Source organism: Rhinatrema bivittatum, chromosome 18 (genome assembly GCF_901001135.1).
Source record: "Rhinatrema bivittatum chromosome 18, aRhiBiv1.1, whole genome shotgun sequence".
Taxonomy (NCBI): domain Eukaryota; kingdom Metazoa; phylum Chordata; class Amphibia; order Gymnophiona; family Rhinatrematidae; genus Rhinatrema; species Rhinatrema bivittatum.
Window position 1 is genome coordinate 39785619 of NC_042632.1, and position 19824 is coordinate 39805442.

The 19824-nt window shown below is 41.9% G+C and overlaps 1 long non-coding RNA gene across 1 annotated transcript in view; it reads left to right on the forward strand.

Annotated features, from left to right (window-relative positions):
* LOC115080096 overlaps window positions 1-19824 on the forward strand; it is a 351624-nt gene that overhangs the window by 181238 nt on the left and 150562 nt on the right. Inside the window, exon 2 of the long non-coding RNA XR_003853517.1 lies at window positions 11961-12398. This is a non-coding gene — a long non-coding RNA (uncharacterized LOC115080096). The remainder of the gene's footprint in view (window positions 1-11960; window positions 12399-19824) is intronic.

Here is a 19824-nt window from a genome sequence, read left to right on the forward strand (position 1 = left end):
GTCTTTAGTCCTTGGCCTTTATGTCCTGGGGGAGCCTTCTTCAAAGGGTGCAAGGTTTAAGAGGAGTCCCTTCTTGGAAAACCTCAGGCTACATCATGGCCATCAAAAATCTCACTCAGAAGATCTGTCACTGGTGCTTTCCCCATCTAGGGAGCAGAGGGGATCAGAGGTCTTAAAGTCTCTGGGTTGAGAGCCCTTTTACCCCAAAGGGAATCAGGCAAAAATCTATCTTACTATAACTAAATACAGGACATCCCTTTGGCAGAGTGTGCACAGAGAGGATCCTCTTAAAAGTATAAAGTGCCTGATGAGTCAAGGAGGCCTCACCAGAGAGTAGAAGAGCTACATTCTCACTGCTCTGAATATAAATCAAACTGACTCCAAAGGGCTCTGAAATGGCTGGGTTAAATAGGGTTGAGGCATCCAGATGGGAGGGGTTGAGAGGGAAAGAAGGCTCATGATATTAAAGTTCTAATTAGGGACCTGGTAACATCTAGTGGCCAACCCATGGGGTGCCACACACATACTTTTATGATACTCATCAACTGTGGATTTAAATTAATAGGTCAACTTCCTTCACTTGATTGGACCCTTTGATGCTTGGATGTTTAGAGGCAGGCAATTGTATATATTTCTGCATGTATTATTTGACTGGGTAAAATTTGAGCAGATTTGAACTTGATATACTAAGACTCCTCTACCTTCCCATTCTATGTCTAGAGGAAAAAAGCTTAGTAAATCAGGTCTTTAATAAGTGGAGAATTGTCCCAGTGTTCCTCCAGAGCGCAAGATGGATTTAATGCAATTACTTTTTTTGAGAATCCCAGATATTTATTTTCAGCTCCAGCCAGTACACTTCCACTAATGGTCCAGTCTACCACATAAAACCTTCAATAAAATGTCCAAGATGTTCTTTCAACTGGCCTTCCTTTAGCTTTTTTCTCCTTTATCAGTACAGGTCTACTGCCCAGGACCAGAAATGTTTGCTTGTATGTGTCCTAAATGTTTTAATATTATGCAAGTTTGTCTGTGTGCTGCTTAGGGCATTGGTTTAGTTGGCATTCAGATAAATACATAAATAAATATGTAGATGGGAACTGGTTTTGTCACAGCCTCTTCAACACGGAGGGTCCATTGACCTGTCAGTTCAGGAGAATAAGTCAAGACAGCAATAATAAAAGTAACAGATGAATAAAGTTTTCTTCCACAGCAAATAGATAGCTCCAGTCTTATAGTCTTCAGTTAGTTTAATATCAGGCTTTAAATACGTATTCATAATATACTTTTCTCTGAGTAACCCCTGTTACATTGTTGGCAGTTTTGCATTCAGGTATATTTGGTCTATGAGAGGGTCTATCCTGCTTCAATGAAATGCAATAATGATTGTTTTAACTGTAGTAAAACTGACTAATAGTCTAACAGAGACTAATAGAGTCTCTGCTGAAGGAAAAGATAGTGAATTATCTACAGTCAGGAGGACTGCTGGACCAGAAGCAGCATGGATTCACCAGGGGAAGGCCCTGTCAGACAAATCTGATTGATTTTTTTTTTATTGGATGACTAAAGCATTGGATTGAGGAAGAGTATTTTATGTGATCTATTTGGATTTCAGCAAAGCTTTTGATACGGTCCTGCATAAGAGGCTTATGCATAAAATGAGAAGCTTGGGAGTGAGTGCCAAGGTGGTGGCATGTATTACAAACTGGTTGACGGATAGAAGACAGCGTGTGATGGTATATGGAACCTACTCTGAAGAGAGAACAGTGTTAAGCAGAGTGCCACAAGGACTGGCGTTGGGACTGGTTCTGTTCAATATCTTTGTGAGTGACATTGCAGAAAGGATAGAAGGTAAGGTTTGTCTATTTGCGGATGGTACTAAGATTTTCAACAGAGTGGACACGCCAGAAGGAGTAGAGAAAATGAGACATGATTTAAGGAAGCTTGAGCAATGGTCGAAGATATGGCAGCTGGGATTCAATGTCAAGAACTGCAGAGTTATGCATCTGGGGTGTGGTAATCCAAAAGAGTAGTATGTGATTGGGTGGGGGTGGGGGGTGAAGTGCTGTTGTGCACAGAGCAAGAGAGGGACCTTGGGGGTAATAGTATCTAGCGATCTGAAGATGGTGAAGCAATATGAAAGTGATAGCGAAAGCCAAAAGAATGATGGGCTGCATAGAGAGGAATAACCAGTAAGAAAAAGGAGGTGATAATCCCCTTGTACAGGTCCTTAGTCAGGCCTCACCTGGAGAACTGTGCCCAGTTCTGTAGTCTGTAGCTCAAAAGGGACAGAGAAAGGATGGAGGTGGTCCAGAGAAAGGCAACCAAAATGGTAGGTGGTCTCTATCAAATGACTTTTGAGGAGAGGTTGAAGAACCTAAATATGTATATCCTGGAGGAGAGGAGGTGCAGGGGAGATATGATACAGACCTTCAGATATCTAAAAGGTTTTAATGATGCACAATCGACACATCTTTTCCATTGGAAAGAAATCAGTAGAACTAGGGGTCACGAAATGAAATTCTAGGGAGGATGACTCAGAACCAACGTCAGGAAATATTTCTTCACAAAGAGGATGGTGAATGCCTGGAATGCCCTTCTGGAGGAGGCGGTGAAGACAAAAACAGTAAAAGACTTCAAAGGGCTTGGGATAAACACTGTGGATTCCTAAAGGTTAGAGGATGGAAATGAAGAAAAGAATGCATAGGGAGTAACTTGCTGGTGTGGTGGTTACTACCCTTAACCAATAAGCCTTCATACTGTTGATGTAACTCATTACTGCGCTCTGCTTCAACAGCAGGGAGAAAGGGGAAATTTGGATTCAGACAGCAACCAACAAGGACATTGAATTTTACAGTCTGGGAAAATAAAATAAGCATGGGGGTAATTTGCTAATGAGCTGTTACTACCCTTAAGCAATAATCCTGATGCAACTCCACCATTGCTCTCTGCTTCAATGGCAAGAGGTACCGGGGAATTGGACTCAGACAGCAACCAACAAAGGTCCTGACTTTGATGGTCTGAGAAACTGAAAAGTAAGGGGGTGACCTCTATGGCATTACAGATGCTACCATAAGCTTTCTGGGAAGATTGGATGGACCGTTTGATCCTTTTCTGCCATCATTTCTATGTTTCTATAAAACTTGCATGTCATCTCATCTGTATCACTGTTTAAATTCTATGTAAAATGGAAGACCTTTTTGCTACAGGGTCTGTGTTAAAGATTCAGATTTAGTAGAGGGTAAATGCTAATGGATATTTATATTATGAGCACAAATTAGAGGCTTGCCATCACCATTTTCAATGCATGCTTTTCAATCCCAGCCTTCATAAATAATGATTAGCATCACTTGTGGAGCCTGGCTTTTATTCATGCCTTGCTATGAAAGCCTTGCTTTGTTGGCAGAGTTGGTTTTGTTTGTGTGTGTGTATATGTATGTATGTATGTATGTATGTATATATATGTATATATGTATATATATATATATATATATATATATAGAGAGAGAGAGAGAGAGAGAGAGAGAGAGATGTATAGATATTCAAAAGAAAAAAAACAAACACTTAAGTAAAGTAAACTCTTATATCACAATCAGTAAACATATATATGCTCATATGAGCATATGTATGGATATCTTTCATGGATACCTTAGTTCTGAGTGACTGCGATTATGTATGTATATGTGTGTATATATATATATAAAATCTTCCTGCACCCATGCTACTATGTTTGGCATAAATATTCAGCTATTTTGGACACTCCCTTTGGGTGCTTGAAGTCTCCAGGCATTCCTGGCACTTTAATTAGTGGTGAAATTCCTAGTTCAGTTGGAAGCATTTTTTTTTTTTCCTGCAGGGAAAACAAAAGAAGCCGAGAGAAAATGTCTGAATTAAACTGCCTTCTCTACTCGGGTAGCAGGTCTCCAGCCTGCTCAGAGCCAGAGAGGTGATAGGTAGTCCAAAGATTCCTTGCTGAGCAGTGTGAGAGGAGGATTATGGGATTTCTAAGCATTTTGCAAAGGTGCCTCATTAAAGAACCTGAGCAAAGAAATTGTAATCAGCTGAGGCAGGAATATAGGGATGCCAGTGTATTCTGGGATCAGGGATTGGAGAGGCATAGTGCAAGCAGGCAAACTGTGTAGCTGCGAAAGCAAAGGCTAGCAATACTACGGACTAGTGCTTAAAATTTAGAACCGTGAAACTAGCAGATGCTTTCATCCCTCTAACACTCAATGTGTGTAACCTTCAGAAAGCTGCTTAATTGCCCTCTGCTCAGACACAGGTCTCTCTCCTGCAAAATTCATAGGTGTACCAGCAGTAACTCTTTGTGGGCCGGAGCTGAATCTCTCCCCCTGAGCTGGTATCCAGCTAACATTCTCTGACCGAATCCCCCATTTTACAATTCCTCTTTTGGGGATTTATTTTGCAACTTGGCCCATGCTGAGTAAGCCAGCGATTAAAGTTATCTGAGTAAAGCTGTCTGGATAACTTTAGGACAGGTATTCATCGGACCCGATTTCCCAGCCCAGAGAAAATGAAAGCAGGAATTCCCCCCCCCCGTCATTACCTTGAGAACCTTGATGGCAAATCTCTGATTTTCCCCCTGTGCCTTTTGTTAATGAAAATTAGCAAAGGAACAGGAGAAAATATTCAAATCTTGGGTCCTGTCCTGGCTAAGTGCAAACGTTAGCCCGACAAACTCTTCAACTGTCAACATTTTAATTTTTTATTTGTGAATGGGAAACCCCCTACCCCAAAATATATACACACACACTTTATACAAAAGGAGACATTTTATAAAATCAACTATATGGTACATGTTCTTCCCATGTTCATATAATAATAAAACATAATTCCTTATGTTACCACAAGAAAACAATTGTGTTCTATTGTCTACATGCTTTCAATGGCCAATTGTATATCAAAAGAGCGCCTTGCTTGCCTCTGCAGGACTAGCCTAGTGGTTAAAGCAGTAGCCTCTGAACCAAAGAAGCCAGAGTTCAAATCCTGTTGCTGCTCCTTGTGACCTTGGGCGCCTTCAGAAGCTTCTGGTACAATTTTAGGGGGCTATGTACTGTGCTAGATGTACACTGTGTGGTATGTCTTCCCTCCCACCCCCAATAATCCAAGAATGGTAATTTCATGGAAGTAAAATAATGCAGTTTGGGATTTTTCAGGAAAGTTAGCTAACTTTCCCCTGGAGAATGAGTAAAGATGGAAAGGAATTTTTTTTTCTTGAGGTCTTCTATTTTACCTGCAGGAAAGGAAATGTTTCCAGCTGAACTAGAATTTCCCCGTTAATTAAATTGCAGAATGCCTGGAAACAAGATAGGGGCATACGTAGAAAACCAGCAGGTTGGCACCATTTTTTCAGTAACTGTGCAGAGCCTAGGGAGTGCGCCGGGCTTCACTAGGCCACAGGGGATTGAACGATATGATCAAGAGGTGGGGAAATGGGGTGGCCTAGGGCGAGGGAGGGGGGTCAGAAGCCTGGAGGAGTCTGGAGGCCTGGGGGGGGGGGGGCCTTTGAAAAAAGGGTGGGGTGTGGGATGTAGGGGAGGAACCTTCACCATGAGGCTTTGTCTCTTTTCAAATGTCTTCCAATAGAGCCACCTCAAGGGATTTTTCACACTTTGTGGGAGTACTTCAGGCTGCATTTTGGGGGGCTTGTAATCAGTGGAATGTTTCCCAGCTGTATTTTACTGGGGGGGGAAATACCTCAGAGTTTATTAAGCTGCAGTATTTAGTCCTGCAGCTTAGTAAATCTGGTGGTGTTTTCCTTTACTGGGGGAAGTACCACTGCTTAGTAATGACCCCCCCCCCCTTAGAAGGTAAAGCCCATGTGAAACTGTAAAACTCTGAAGTGAGAGAGGAAACAAAATAAAAATAGGAAACTGAAGCTCCCCTTTCTAGTTATTCATTGCAAAAGACTCCTTTTTTCCTAAATTTGAACTTTTTAAATTTTTTAGCATTCCATGTTTGTTGCATTGTGTAATTATGGTAATGTGTTTGGGCTGCTGTGCTAGTCCATTTGAATGTGCAGAAATAAGGGTCAACGTTCAAGGTGAAGAGGAGACTTTTTTTTTTTTTTGGACTAACTGAATACATTTCTGACTCGCTTCATCATGTCGGTCTGACCCTTGTTTCAACATAATTATGGCAGTAGTACATTGAATTTCTATTTTGTCTCTCAGCTATACATGCTTTGCAAAAAAGCATTGGGATAATCTGTACAGAGCGACAGTTACAACCCTATAGCATCAGGCTTACAATAAGGTTAAGAAGCTGTGTATGGAAGAATCAAGGTTAAAACCCAAACTTCAGTGAGCATGGGGAGGTCAGCTTTTTTTCACAACATTCTCACTAACCTTGGCAGCCATGAGGATTATTACAAAATGTAATAGGAAATAAAAGGGGTCCTGGGTGTTGACTTGAGTATTCATCTTGTTGGGAGCAAAGGTGAAGATGACAAAGCCTGAGAAGACCTTCTAGCCAAGGTGATGGATGCCGTCACTGTAACAGATACTGGGCATGTCTGTTGAAGAGATGGAGGATATTGATACAAAAAGAGTTAAGGCAGCAGGTATGGAGGGAAGAGTAATTGGTGCTGGATTGCTTATGGGAACTTCTATGTGCATCTACCCAAAATAGGTGAATGTCAACTGCGCAGAGTGGATTTTGTTTATCTGCTATCATTTACTATATTACTATTTCAAGCACTGCGGAAACATACTCATATAGACAGGTATCCCGCGGTCACTGATTTCAGTGCCTGGAAACATTATCACAAGTTGTAGAGTTCAGTTTTTCAGAGTTCTCACGTGGTTTGCAAGCTCATCATACAGAGGTGTGCCATCCAAATGTCTTCAGAAATGGCTGTAGAGCTCCGGTTCAGACTGGTCATCCTTAGGTTCCCATTACAAAACATTTTAGGACTTCTAGTTTTATTTCGTCAATGAGAACTTTGTCGTGGTACTGTAATATCTGCAGCAGCAAAGCTTAACACAAGCACCATGAACTCAAGGCACTTATGATATCAGGGTGCGTCAGGTGGCTCAAGCCCCTCTGCTCCTGACATATGCCTGTACTACACCTGTAGTGATATCTCCGGTTCCTCAATCCCCTGCTTTCCCATCTTCTTCCAACAATCAAATCAATAATAAAGAACATTGACATAACCATTGTGTAAACGTTAATTAAAAAATTATAATTTTGACTACTTGACATTTGTTGTCATTGGCTTACTACAACTGAAAGCAATAGCTGGCCTTGGTCAAAGGGTTTTTTGTTTCCTTTGTAGTAGTTAATAGTGTATGAAGTGTACCAGGCATACAAATTCTACCTGTCTTAGTGTAAAAGGACACAACCACAGCAAGGCATATGTATTTTTTAGTTAACATAAGTTATGTCAACTAATTTTATTTTTTCCAGAATGTATATTGATTTACCAAAAATTAAAATAGAAATATATTCCAAGGATAGTTCTTTTTAAGCCCCAAGTTGTCAAATAATTAAAATGGGTAGTGAATTATGATTTTTATCTTTAGTTGTTGACTTGTAGGAAATATTTTCTATATATATCATTTTAATACTCAAGTAATAAAGTAAATTTAAAGTATTAACTTTAAGAAAAAAATTAATAAACATCAGAGTGTTTATCATTTGCTTTAACTTAAAAATACAATACTTGGTTCATTTATTAGCAAAGTTGAATGTTGGCTTGTAAAATGAGTACATAGGTAATGAATGCTATTAATACTGACATCAAGTAGCCCTGGATTACACTCTGGCAAAGTGTGTTGAGCACTGATGGATAAAATCAACACTAAGGGCCTCATTTTCCAAGCCACTCGCACGCGATAAGGGACCTTTTGCATGTGAAAAGTCCCTTATCGCATGCGATACCAGGATCGGGGCGGAGTCGGCCCCGCAAGAGGAGGAGTCGGGGCGTCACCGGGGCCGACTCTGTGCCGACGCAGTGGACAGCGAAAAGGTAGGTGCCTTTTTGCTGCCTATTTCGCTCCCAATAGCTACACCTCCTATGGTGGCGCTATTGGGTGCGAAAACCGGCAGCGATCGCACCTCGATGGTGCGATCGCTGCCGGCTAGCGCAGGCCCGCCCCCCATTTCGGCCCCCCGCCCCTCATCTTCTAAAGTATCGCAGGCCTGTGATACTTTAGAAAATGAGGCCCTAAGTCTAAATTAGATCTGCCAGCCATTATGAATATCATAGTTCATTATCTACTGGAATCCCTTTCCCCAGACCTGGTTACAGGTGCAAGAACACAACAATGAAAAACCAAGAATACAAACTGTTACCAAGAACTGCAATTCCAATTAACCACAATCCATACAAATGTAAACTTCCTTTCAGCTTTGTTTTGCTGGGCTGCCCCAATGTAAAAATTATAATTAGGGCTTCTGGTCCTAGGAGTTTATGAATTGCAAATTTAAGGGGTTATTTTTCAAGCAATTAGGTGTATTTGGTGAGCACTATAAATAGGTGGTGTTCGGGATTTTCACTGCATGAGTTAAAATTTGTCACTTTTTTCAGTTCCATTTTATTAATTTAGTAACACAACCAATAAGTCAACACACAACTGATATGCATGAACACTGAGCACAAGAAAGCAATCTCCATCACCTTCCAAACCCAACCAACCCTGCCAACTTCCTCCTCCTACCCCACCCCCCCTCCTCCCTTCCCATCCCAGTCCTCAACATCATTAAACAATCAACAAACATGTGGTTAAAGAAAATGGTGAGGGGAGATCTCCATTGCAAGATACTCTACAGGCTCAGAAGTTGGCACTCTGGAAACGCCACACTGGATCCCACAACCTCTTCAACTTTTCAGACTTCCTGCTAACCTTTTCAGTTACAGCTTCCATTTCCATCATTGCACCCAATTGCACATTGCCCCAGTCTTGTATTGACAGAGGATTATTATTCTTCCAATTATTTAACATAATCCTTTTGCCAACTAGATAAAGCTTCTCAATAAGAGCGTGATGCCTGTCTCCTGCCACTGTGTCCAAGACAAACAAAAAAATAAAAGTTCAGTGATCCTCTGGCATTTGAACATTAATAACTGCTCCAACTGCACGCTGCACATCTCTCCAAAATGTGTACAGAACAAGGCATTGGTATAATATTTGTGTAAGGTGTCTCAATTCCCCACAGTTTCACTCACATTGCTCCAAGTGGGTCCCACTCATGGGATGCAAGTATTGCTGATCAACTATATTTGCAGAAATTAGCACTCCACGCCCATTCTACCATGCTTCATCCCTATTAGGTCGCACCATTTTATTGTATGGCCAGCCAGTACCATTTTGAAAATGGATCCGGCAGGGCAGGAGTGACTGGGGATTAATCCTACTCCATTTCAGTTACTGGAACTGCATGAAAGGGGTAAATGGTTTCTAAGGTGGGGGTGGGAGAAATATAGGGAAAGGCCTGGGGGTGGGGGGAGGTTGTTGGGTTTAATTTTTTAAATGTTGGCGGGGCTAGGTTTTTTAAGTTTCCAAAAATAAGGGAAATAAAAACCCCTGCACTTCAGTAGGTGATAATTCACTAATAGTCCCTGCACAGGTATTGGTACTGCATTGTAATTTTTATTTTGTTAGAAAATGAATGCATATTTATTTATTTATTTAGACATTTTATATGCCATCATTCCATTTATAGATCACAATGGTTTACAAAATGGCATTCATAATTCTAACACAATTAACAGCCAAATATGGACTGGTTACAGAGGTGGTATGCAAAGGCAGGCATTTTTCTAGCACATCTATCACATTCAATTTTCTAGTACATATTAACATTGATCTAGTACAAAAGGCAGAGTCCGGATAATGAAAATACAAAGTTATGGTTTTCACGGCCTTGTCAGTGAGTTGTTTTGAGGATCTTGCATTCTATCATTTGGTTTATACTTCAAGGTTCAATTAACATCTTTTGTCCTTCTTGTTTTTGTGGTTCTGTTTATTCTGATGTCTCTAAGTTAAATCATATGCGTTCCTGAACAGCCAGGTTTTCAGTTAATTTTTTAAACTCTTTCTGTCTGGTAAAATACGCAGTGCCTCAGGCAGGAATTCCAGAGCTTTGGTCCTGTTATGGAAAACCACGCAATCTCTTATTTGCATCAGATGTGTGCATCATATTCTGGGGATAGACAATTGATAATATCCCTATTATACTGTATAGTTTACCTTGCCTTCACCTTATGAGTAGCCTTGCATATCAAGGAAGACTATTTCCTTCATAAACCTTATATTTCTACATTCTACACTTCTGATTTTTCATTTTCTTTTCCATTCTGTTGGAAGCTGGATGCTGGGCTTGATGGACCCTTGGTCTGACCCAGTATGGAATGTTCTTATGTTCTTATTCTTCCTAGGGTAGGTTGCATGCAAATTTGTTGCGCAATGCAGAACAAATTATACAGAAATGGTAGTGGGATGGTTGGCATGGCTATTGACAATAGAGAAAGCTTGCCCTCTGGACAAGATATTATAACTAACCTTTGGCTCATATCTCATTGAGAAGTGACATATTTCATGTAAGTGCTTTGACACCTTTTCTCTTTCATGTATATTATAGCCTGTGATAATTCACTAAACGTTTTCTTAGTCCCTGCACAGGAATTGGTACTTCAGAGGCAGAAGGCAGGATGTTTAGGATCAGAATAGGCGAAAAGGAAGCTACAAGTTGGCTACACTAGGAAACTACATTTCCCAGCTGCCCTTGCTCACTAACCTTAAGAGAGTCTCAGCTGGGAGAGGAGTAGGCTTTGGGTGGAGTCATGGACCCCACATAGATTAGCTTTATAAAGGTGAAGGCTTTTGGTAGGGACAGTGCTGTAGAGGGGGAAGGGGCACCTGGGGGCCTCTCTTTGTATTTTTTTTTCAGCCTCACGCAGGTAGAAAGTACGTAGAGGGTGTTATTTGAAATGTCTGCTGTTTCTATAAGGAAGGAGGGTGGTGGTGGGCAGCATGGGGGAAGCAATTCAAATGTATTGGCCCCTTGGCGCTGGAGACCCTTGCTATGCCACTGGGCAGAAAAGAAGGCTAGCAAAGTGGTGAGCAGCCCTTGAGAGAACATAGCTGAACCAGATGGAAGACTCTGAGGGCAAGACAGGGCCAGAGACAAGAGGGTACCAGAGGACACAAACATTAAGCTAAATGGATTGGTTTTTTTTTTTCCTTTGCTATGCTTGTTAAGGAACCCGGAAAGACCTCACTACTAGCCTGAGAGAGGAATTGTCTCTTATTAATCAGCCAATACTGTGACCTGACTGCTCTGCGGGACAGAAAAGGAGGGCTTGGCACTGCAGCGGCGTCAACGAACGGTGCTGCTGAATTGCATGAAACGAAAGCTCTTTCTAGATCCAGAAGCTGTATCTGAAAATTACCCTGGGGTAAAACTTTCCTTCAATTAAGCCAGGGGGAAACTTTGAAGCTCTGCCTGTTTCCCTAGCACTGCACTTAAACTGCAGACGAATCAAGTTTCAGCTGGTGTTTAAGTCAAGTAATCAAGATCAAGAGGATTGCCCCAAGTGAAGGAAAGCTGAGGGTGGGAAACCTGGTTCGGGATAGCTGTCTGAAGAAAACAGACCTGTCAGCCAAAAGAAAACCCCTGTCAGCTAAGAGAAATCCCCAAGTGGTTAATGTGTAATTAAAGGGTCTACCTAGGAGGAACAGCCCGGCAAGTAGATGTGCTGTTTGCTTAAGAATGTGTGCGCTGAGGACCAGGAGCCTGGATAAGGGGAGAGTTTGCAACTACTGTGTTGGAATCCAAGCCTGTCAACAGGAATTACTTTGAAAAATAGATTGTTCCCTGGAAAATGAGACTGTGACTTTTTTTTTGCAATAGAAACTGTGTTTTATGAAGTCCCAGCATAAGAAAAAAAAAACCCCCACCTCATTATTAAAATCTGTCTGTTTGGTCTTCTGCAGGTGGAGAATTGATACGGAAGCGGGCAGCTTTAGCATTACTGACCTGGTACCTGAGAGCAGGAGCACCTAATGTCCTGGACTGCAAACTGGAAGGGTTAAAATTCCCAAGGACTAGAGCTGCTGCTATGCTGGAGTCCTTATGGAGGGGAGAGCTGCATTAAACAGCTGGTTCTAAAACAGGCGTTTGTCTATGGGGTTTAAACCCTGTGTATCGTAGCAGGACCAGCACCATACAAAAGGCACATGGCAAAGAGGGACCTAAACCCAGTCAGAGAAGGACTATGAGTGCTAATCTGGGGCCTTAACCTGAAGAAGCTCTTTGAATCTGCTCCTCTAAGCCAGAAGGGGGTGCTGTAGCCATTAAAGGGAACACATTTGATCAGGTGACCCACCCCTGAAAGGAGCAAACAGAGGTGTCAGGCCAAGGCATGAATGGAGGTAAGTTGCTTTCGAGAATCCTGATCTTGTATTTGTCCTGGTACAGGGTGGCCTACACCCAAGATAGAGTACAACCATGCAGCCAGTGAGCCAAGACGTACCTCTGAAGTTCGTGCCTCGTTACATAGCCTTATTGAGTTCACTAGGACAAAGGATAATGAGAGGCATGCATATTATGATGAACCTGAGATGGTATTATGGAATTCCAAGTGAGCCAGTAAAAAAAAAAAAAAAAAAAAGTGTATAAAGGGGATATGTTTTTCTGAGAAATGCCTTAAAAACATTTTTAAAAACAAGATTTATTTTTATTCATTGAAGTCTAAATAACTTTGATCAACTGATTTAACTTAACATCCATGCATTTTCAGGGCAAAATTACAATTTACATTAAAATACAATACAAAATTCATAAGTACAAAAGTAACATAAATCAAAGACATACAATAATGTACACAAATTAATAATATGGCTGCATCTAAAATATACCTCACGCCTTACTATGCAGTAACCAGTGTCTAAAATGTAACAGAGCAAAGACATCCTCAGATGCCATTAATTAAAAGCCATATTAAAAAAAAAAACTGGTTTTGCAATTCAAATAATTCCCCATCAAGCACACTTCCTTAGGGACCTGATCCAGAGATTACGGCCTACAAAGGAGAAAGCATTTTTCCTAGTTTTAGATAATCTCATCCCTTTCACAGGGGTGGACATCCTGCCAGAAATGTTTCTAGGTCCCGAATTTGGCTGAATTGAGTCCTATAAGATTTCTCTCCTCTTATTATTTCTTGTGGTGATCGATGGTTTTGCATTTTGTAAATTGCTTTGAACATCGTGATGGAAAAGTGGTCTAAAATGCATAAATGAAATTACATTTTCAGTGCCACGTGAAGGGATTTTATTGGAATAGCTGCCGAGGGATGCACTATATTTACAATTTGTGGTGAACTGATGTGCTCAAATTTAATCATCCTTCTCGGGGGGGGGGGAATAATTTTGTAATAACCAAATGCTCCCCTCAAACTACACCAATTTTCAAAGCATATGTAGGCACAACTATTCGCTTTCCAACATCACTCATAAATGATTACACCTGCTAACCAGAACACGAGAGGTTTGCATGCATGCTTTTGAAAACGCAAAGGTATGCATTGCAAGTCCAAAGCCCTGCCGATCTCTGCTCCGGGAATGCGTCTGCTCAGCCAGGGCAAACTCACGAGGGTATACGTGTAAGTTTCCCCCACAGATCGGGCAGGCGAGTCTATAACGAGCCATTTCCGTGAGTAAAATAGCACTTTGCCCCTAGAAGTAGTGTGGCATAAAATTGCCTGCCTCGCCTGCAGGTGCAACTTTCATGTGTGTGCTCTGTAGGTGTGCGTGTGCCCATTACTGAGCAGAGGCATTTCCAGAGGTGGAGCTGGGGAAGGGCTTGACCTTCCATGCATACTTTGGCATTTTCAAAAGCATGCGCATACGTTTTCCCGAAAAAGGTCTGTGCACAAATTGCCAGGTCGTAATTGTATGCAGGTAATTTTGGTGGGGTAATTTTTCAAAGCAAACATACGCACGTAAATTTGTTTTGAAAACTGGTGTAACGAATGCATGCATTTTCTGACTACTATATGTGGACTGTTACAAGATTACCTCTAATAAAATCATACTTTCACCATGAAGAAAATTAGAATGATTGTTCCCTCCGTAGCTTGAATTCTCAACTTGTTGGGGCCACCACATACAGTACTAGTTCCGATCCCTTACTCACCAAAGTAGGGTCCATGTAGATACAAAGGGAGGAAAAGGAGAGCAAGAAGAAGAGTGGAAAAAGGAAGGAACAGAATCAGATGATGTGCTGTAAAAGTTGAGGTTTCTTTTACCATGGGTCTCCTCCTTGCTCGCAAAAGCTTGAATTCTGTTTCCAACAGATTTCTCTGTCATTCCAAGATTTGCTACCCTGAGATCCCAAATGAGGTCTCGGAGAAAAGTTTGCATTTTAAGTGATGGTTTTTGACTCAGTTTTTCCCCTCCCACTGTCTACATTATGCCTGCTGTGGAACAATAATGCATTTTTGACACTGCATTAATAAACATGGTAGCACACTGCAACGTCATTCTAATGGCTCCCATGAAGGTTAAGAAGATGGTATTTGATAAGAGCAGTCAGAAAAGAACAACTGAGGTTAACGTATCTCCTTTTTACTGGGCCAGAAGAGATGCTTGGTACAGGTGGTGACCTTGAACCACAGAGTTTCCCCATTTGTAGTCAGAATGTCACAATATCAATGTAATAATAAGCTCTCAGAACGTTCACATCAGGCCAAGGACATCATCCTTTCAGACACGGGTTGCATAACAAACTATCCCAGTCTGCTAAGCTGTCTCTGAGCGATAGATTTGAAAGATGAAGCTGGGGCTTTGACAGGCAACTGTTCTTGTTTTAAACAAAAATATCCTTTGTTTATCATCAAGGGCAACGCAGATAATTACTGGCCCAGTAGGCTGTTTGTTTTTTGTAAGTGTTTTTGTAGGCGTGCTCCAATGTAGATGATGATTTGAAAGGTTTGAACTGGTGCCATGATGCTGACTATCTCTTGTTTTTCATAAAACATCTAAGAGCACATATTCCAATAATATCTTCTAATATGTTGTATTATATAGCATTTAAAAAAAAAAAAAAAAAAAAACCAACCCTAGTACAAAGAAATTGTTTCCTGTCAAAAGCCTGTCTCTTCTTTAGGAGTGAACTGAAGTGCATAATGTTTTCTTGCCTCTATTTGTTCTCTCAGGATTGCCAGGCCAAAACTAAACTCATAAAAATTTCAAACCATTTTATGTACTCCATAAGGTGACTGATCATCCCTGGCTTTAATAAGCATGCAAATGCTCGTGAAATTGTCTCTAACTTCTTAGCACTGAACTTTGAAAAAAAAAATGTTTAATCCCTATAATCTTGACCTAAGAGAACCTTTATCAAAGGGAGCATATCAACAAGAATTCTAGTCCCCTCCTTTCGTAGACAGTTTTGTAGTGACTTCTGTTTTTATTGTCTATGGTTCATACATGGGAATGACTCTACTGGGGCCATGGTTACATGGTAATGCTATATGTCTTGTTTTCCTTAACAAGGAGAAAGGGAGACATTGACTTTCAAACCCAAACTGGGAACATGCATATTCTATCTACACCCTAATTTCCTACGGACACAGAATGGGAAGAAAAGCCTTAGCAATCAGGGCCCTAGAGTAGTGACACCTCTTTATGATAACGGTAACGTAAAGGGAAGTACAGGGCAGGCCAGTTGGATTTTTCTTTTAATTTCTCAGCTAGATAAGGTAAAACAAGCTTTTAAAGATAGCCTTTCATCGCAGAGGAAAGGACATTGACATTGCTCTGCTGAAAGATTTGCTGGATTTGGTGCAAGCATGTCCAAGATAAGGTTCATAGAGAAGGAGTGGAGCCTGGGTTACTGCCACTTAAATCCTTACAATTCATATTTGAGAGAGCGTTCTAGAGAGCCAAACCACTGGAATCTGTCTCTTATGTGGAGGGCAAGAGAATCTATTTTATGCACCAAAGGCTGTGGTATCTAAGATAGTAAATAATATTTTGTGTATTTAGTCACTCTTTATCTTTTAATTTTAGCTTTGTAAAATGTAATATAAGCTGTATCTCTCTGCATTTTAATTTCCTTTCTAATATGCTTATTACTTCTGCAATTATGCTATACATTTTGGATATTAGCCACTCAGTATTTATGCTCTATTGAAGCCTGCTTGTACAAGGGAAAAGTTGCTTGGTCTCAGGTAGTAAATCCTTAAATCATATAGAGATTTCCAGACTTTCTAATGTTCTTGTCTCTGGTTTTTGTTTTGTTTTTTACAAACCCACTGTGAGGTTCTTGTTTGTTTCTGGTGCAAGGTCACACTTTCCATGGAGCCACCATGGAAGCTAAGAGCAGCACTTCCTCACTCACTGCAGGTGAGCTTCTTGCAGACTGAAAACTGCCTCCAAGGCAGGGGGGCCTTTGCAGAGGAGTACATGCTAAGTGGGTACTGGACAGTGATGCACATCCTTTCACAGCCATCGCCTCAGCAGGGGAGATATGTCCAGCTGCTCCACTCATCTTCCCAGGTGTTTCCAAACTCACAGTTGCCGTCAATACATAGAAACATAGAAATGACGGCAGAAAAGACCAAAATGGTCCATCCAGTCTGCCCAGCAAGCTTCTTATGGGTAGCATCTGCCATGCCATGTAGGTTAACCCCATGTTTCTCTTAAGGGCAGCAGCTGCTGCTCTGTGCAGTTATCCCTGAGCCCTATGATAACCCATAAAAGTTTACAGCTAGCAACATTTTTATTGGGTGACAAGCTTTCCTGAAAATTCAGACAGTGCTGTTTCATGGACTTTGCTTATGGACTTGGCCTTAGAAGCAGTCCTGTGGGGTTCCCCCCCCCCCCCCCATCTGCACATCAGTTCCCCAGATCGCAAAAGTACCACTTCCTGCAGGCAGCGCCTAGGTCTACGGGGCCAGTTGTAACCGCATCTTCAGAAGGAGAAACGTTCAGGCCTCTCCTGTGCTTAGGCGTCCTATAACCAAAAGATAAAGGCAAACACCTGCGAAAGAGTGAAAAGCCGGGCATTCCAAGCAAACTGTTGGCCATTCTGTCTTGTGTTTCTTGATTGCTGAAGAGAAGATTTCATCTCCACTGAAGATTTATTTGCCAACAAAAATTCTACAGCATGAGGAATATAATGACAAAGATCAAGTGGATCCTGTGTTTAATTTATCACAAGAGCTTGAGACCCTATATTTCGAAGCTGTGGCTAGAAAGACACTGCTGGCTACCTTTCTTTAGACTCTCACCATGGCCGAATCCTAAGGGTGTTTTTTTTCCCCCCCAGAAACTTGGTTCTTTATTTTGGGGGTTAAAAATGTGGCTGCACCCAGATGTCTCCTGGATTATACAGTTCAGGATGGAAATGTTTCTTGGCTTTGAAACGGAAAGCGAGGCCTAGTTTTCATTGTTATCCTGGTAAATGTAAGATTAAAATTCAGGGAGCTTTGTATAGTTTTTGACCAAGTGAGTGTACTCTTTTATAAGAAGAAAAAGAGAGAATTGGTTTAGCTTCTCACATCTCTGTTTCCGGATTCTGTGGCTTCTGGTTAGCCACTTCATTCGTGAAAGTCTGCTTACTGGATTTGCATTCCTATTTTTTATTCATATTGAGGTCAGTATTCAAAGCTGGCTGTTTAAGTAATTCAGCTGGATATAACTTATCCAGCTAAATTACACAGTGTGGCACGGCTATGTCACTCATATATAGTTTCACTTAGCCGCATAAATTATAACTGGCTACGTTGCACCTGCTAACTTATGCAGCTAAGACCGAATATCGCTACTTAGCCACAACTTATGTAGCTAAGTGGCGGTTGCTGAACGTAAGCACACATTCAGCGTCTGCTACTTATCTGCATAAGTAAATAGTGCTGAATGCATTTTGAATATTGACTTCATAGTGAACTTTGGATTGTGCTCTTGCCTTGTTCTTCTCATTTGTGGTCTTTAAGGAGGCTGGAGTTTAATTTTTTTTTTCTATTCATTCAAGATGATATTGTCTTGACGTAATTATTTCAAAATAAAGAAAGTAAAAAAAAAAAAAAAAAAAAGGTTCTGCAGACCAGTTCAACAAAATCTGAAAAATTTCCCGAGCTTCTCAAATTCTTCAACAAACTGATTTTGAAGCAGTTGTAATGTCACTGCTCAGCTCATGGTGATAGGAAAGCATGGACAGAAGTATGTTGGCAGATTAGAACCATGAGGTCCATCCAGCCTGGGGTGCTCAGGCCACAAACTGGTCCAGTTTTCAGGATGATAAATAAATAAATAAATAAATGTAAACAAGCCGCTAAATGCAAATGAATCTCCTGAATATTCATGGTGGATTTCCTAAGAACCAGAATGCAGCCCTCGAAGACCCACATTTGACCCTTCTCAGCTAAGAGTCTCTGCTTCTGCCCGTATCAGTGCACTCGTGTGCAGATCCTACCGCAGAGTGCAGGTAAAGTCAAGAGCACAGTTCCTACCCTGCAGAGTCTTTGAATTGCAGGAAAGATATCTGTGCCTGATCAATCCAACTGCAGTAGTGAGTTGTTTTCAATTACCATTCTGCTGCTTTCTTTTAATGTTTTTCTTCTGCTGAATACCCGTAGCTGCTAATGAAGCACACTCTAGCTTTATGGTCCCTATTGTAGAAACATGCTGGGCTTAATTGATTTGTCTGCATAGCAGACAGACGGTTTGAACAATTAGACAATAATATGAAAGCAAGAGAGAGAAAGTGGCAGAGGATTCGTTCCTTTTAATTATGTGGACAGGGCACCCCCATGGTTTCATATCAGCACCGGAGTGTTGGTTTTTGACGACATGCGATGAGATTTAAAATTAGATCTAGTACATGTTTTACTTCCCCTTCCCCCCTTATAGTATGGAATGAAAACTAATGCTGTTTATTCTGTTTTCCCTTTCTTTTGATGCTTTTACTCCCGTGGCTGATCACATGAGACACTGAAAGAAGACCCTCCTGGTTAAGGACTGAGGGGTAGATTTTCAAACTATGCGAATAGGCCTACTTTTGCTGGCGCATCAGGCGCAAGCAAAAGTACGCTGGATTTTAGTAGATACGCGCGGAGCCGCGTGTATCCACTAAAATCCTGGATCGGCGCGCGCAAGGCTATCAATTCTGTATAGCCGGCGCGCGCCGAGCCGCGCAGCCTACCCCCGTTCCCTCCAAGGCCGCTCCGAAATCGGAGCGGCCTCGGAGGGAACTTCCTTTTGCCCTCCCCTCATCTTCCCCTCCCTAACCCACCCCACCCGGCCCTGTCTAAGCCCCCCCTTACCTTTGTCGGGGGATTTACGCCTCCCGGAGGGAGGCGTAAATCCCCGCGCATCAGCGGGCCTCGTGCGCGCCGGGACGCGACCTGGGGGCAGGTCCGGAGGGCGCGGCCACGCCCCCGGGCCGTAACCACGCCTCTGGGCCCGCCCCCGAAACGCTCCCGGCACGCCCCCTAAACGCCGCGCGGTTCGGGCCCGCCCCCCGACACGCCCCCCTCGGAGAACCCCGGGACTTATGCGAGTCCCGGGGTCTGCGCGCGCCGGTGAGCCTATGTAAAATAGGCTCACCGGCGCACAGGGCCCTGCTCGCCTAAATCCGCCCGGATTTAGGCGAGCAGGGCTCTGAAAATCCGCCCCTTAATGTATTATTTTGGTGACAAACACTAAACAAAAGCAACAAAAATGCCAAAAATGCCAGTCAACCCCCATAGATAACTGGGATATAAGAATACCAGTCATATTACTATTCTTTAGCCATTCAAAATGCAACAATGCTCCCATGTGGTCGCTAGCACACGAGTTTTATGCATAGGCC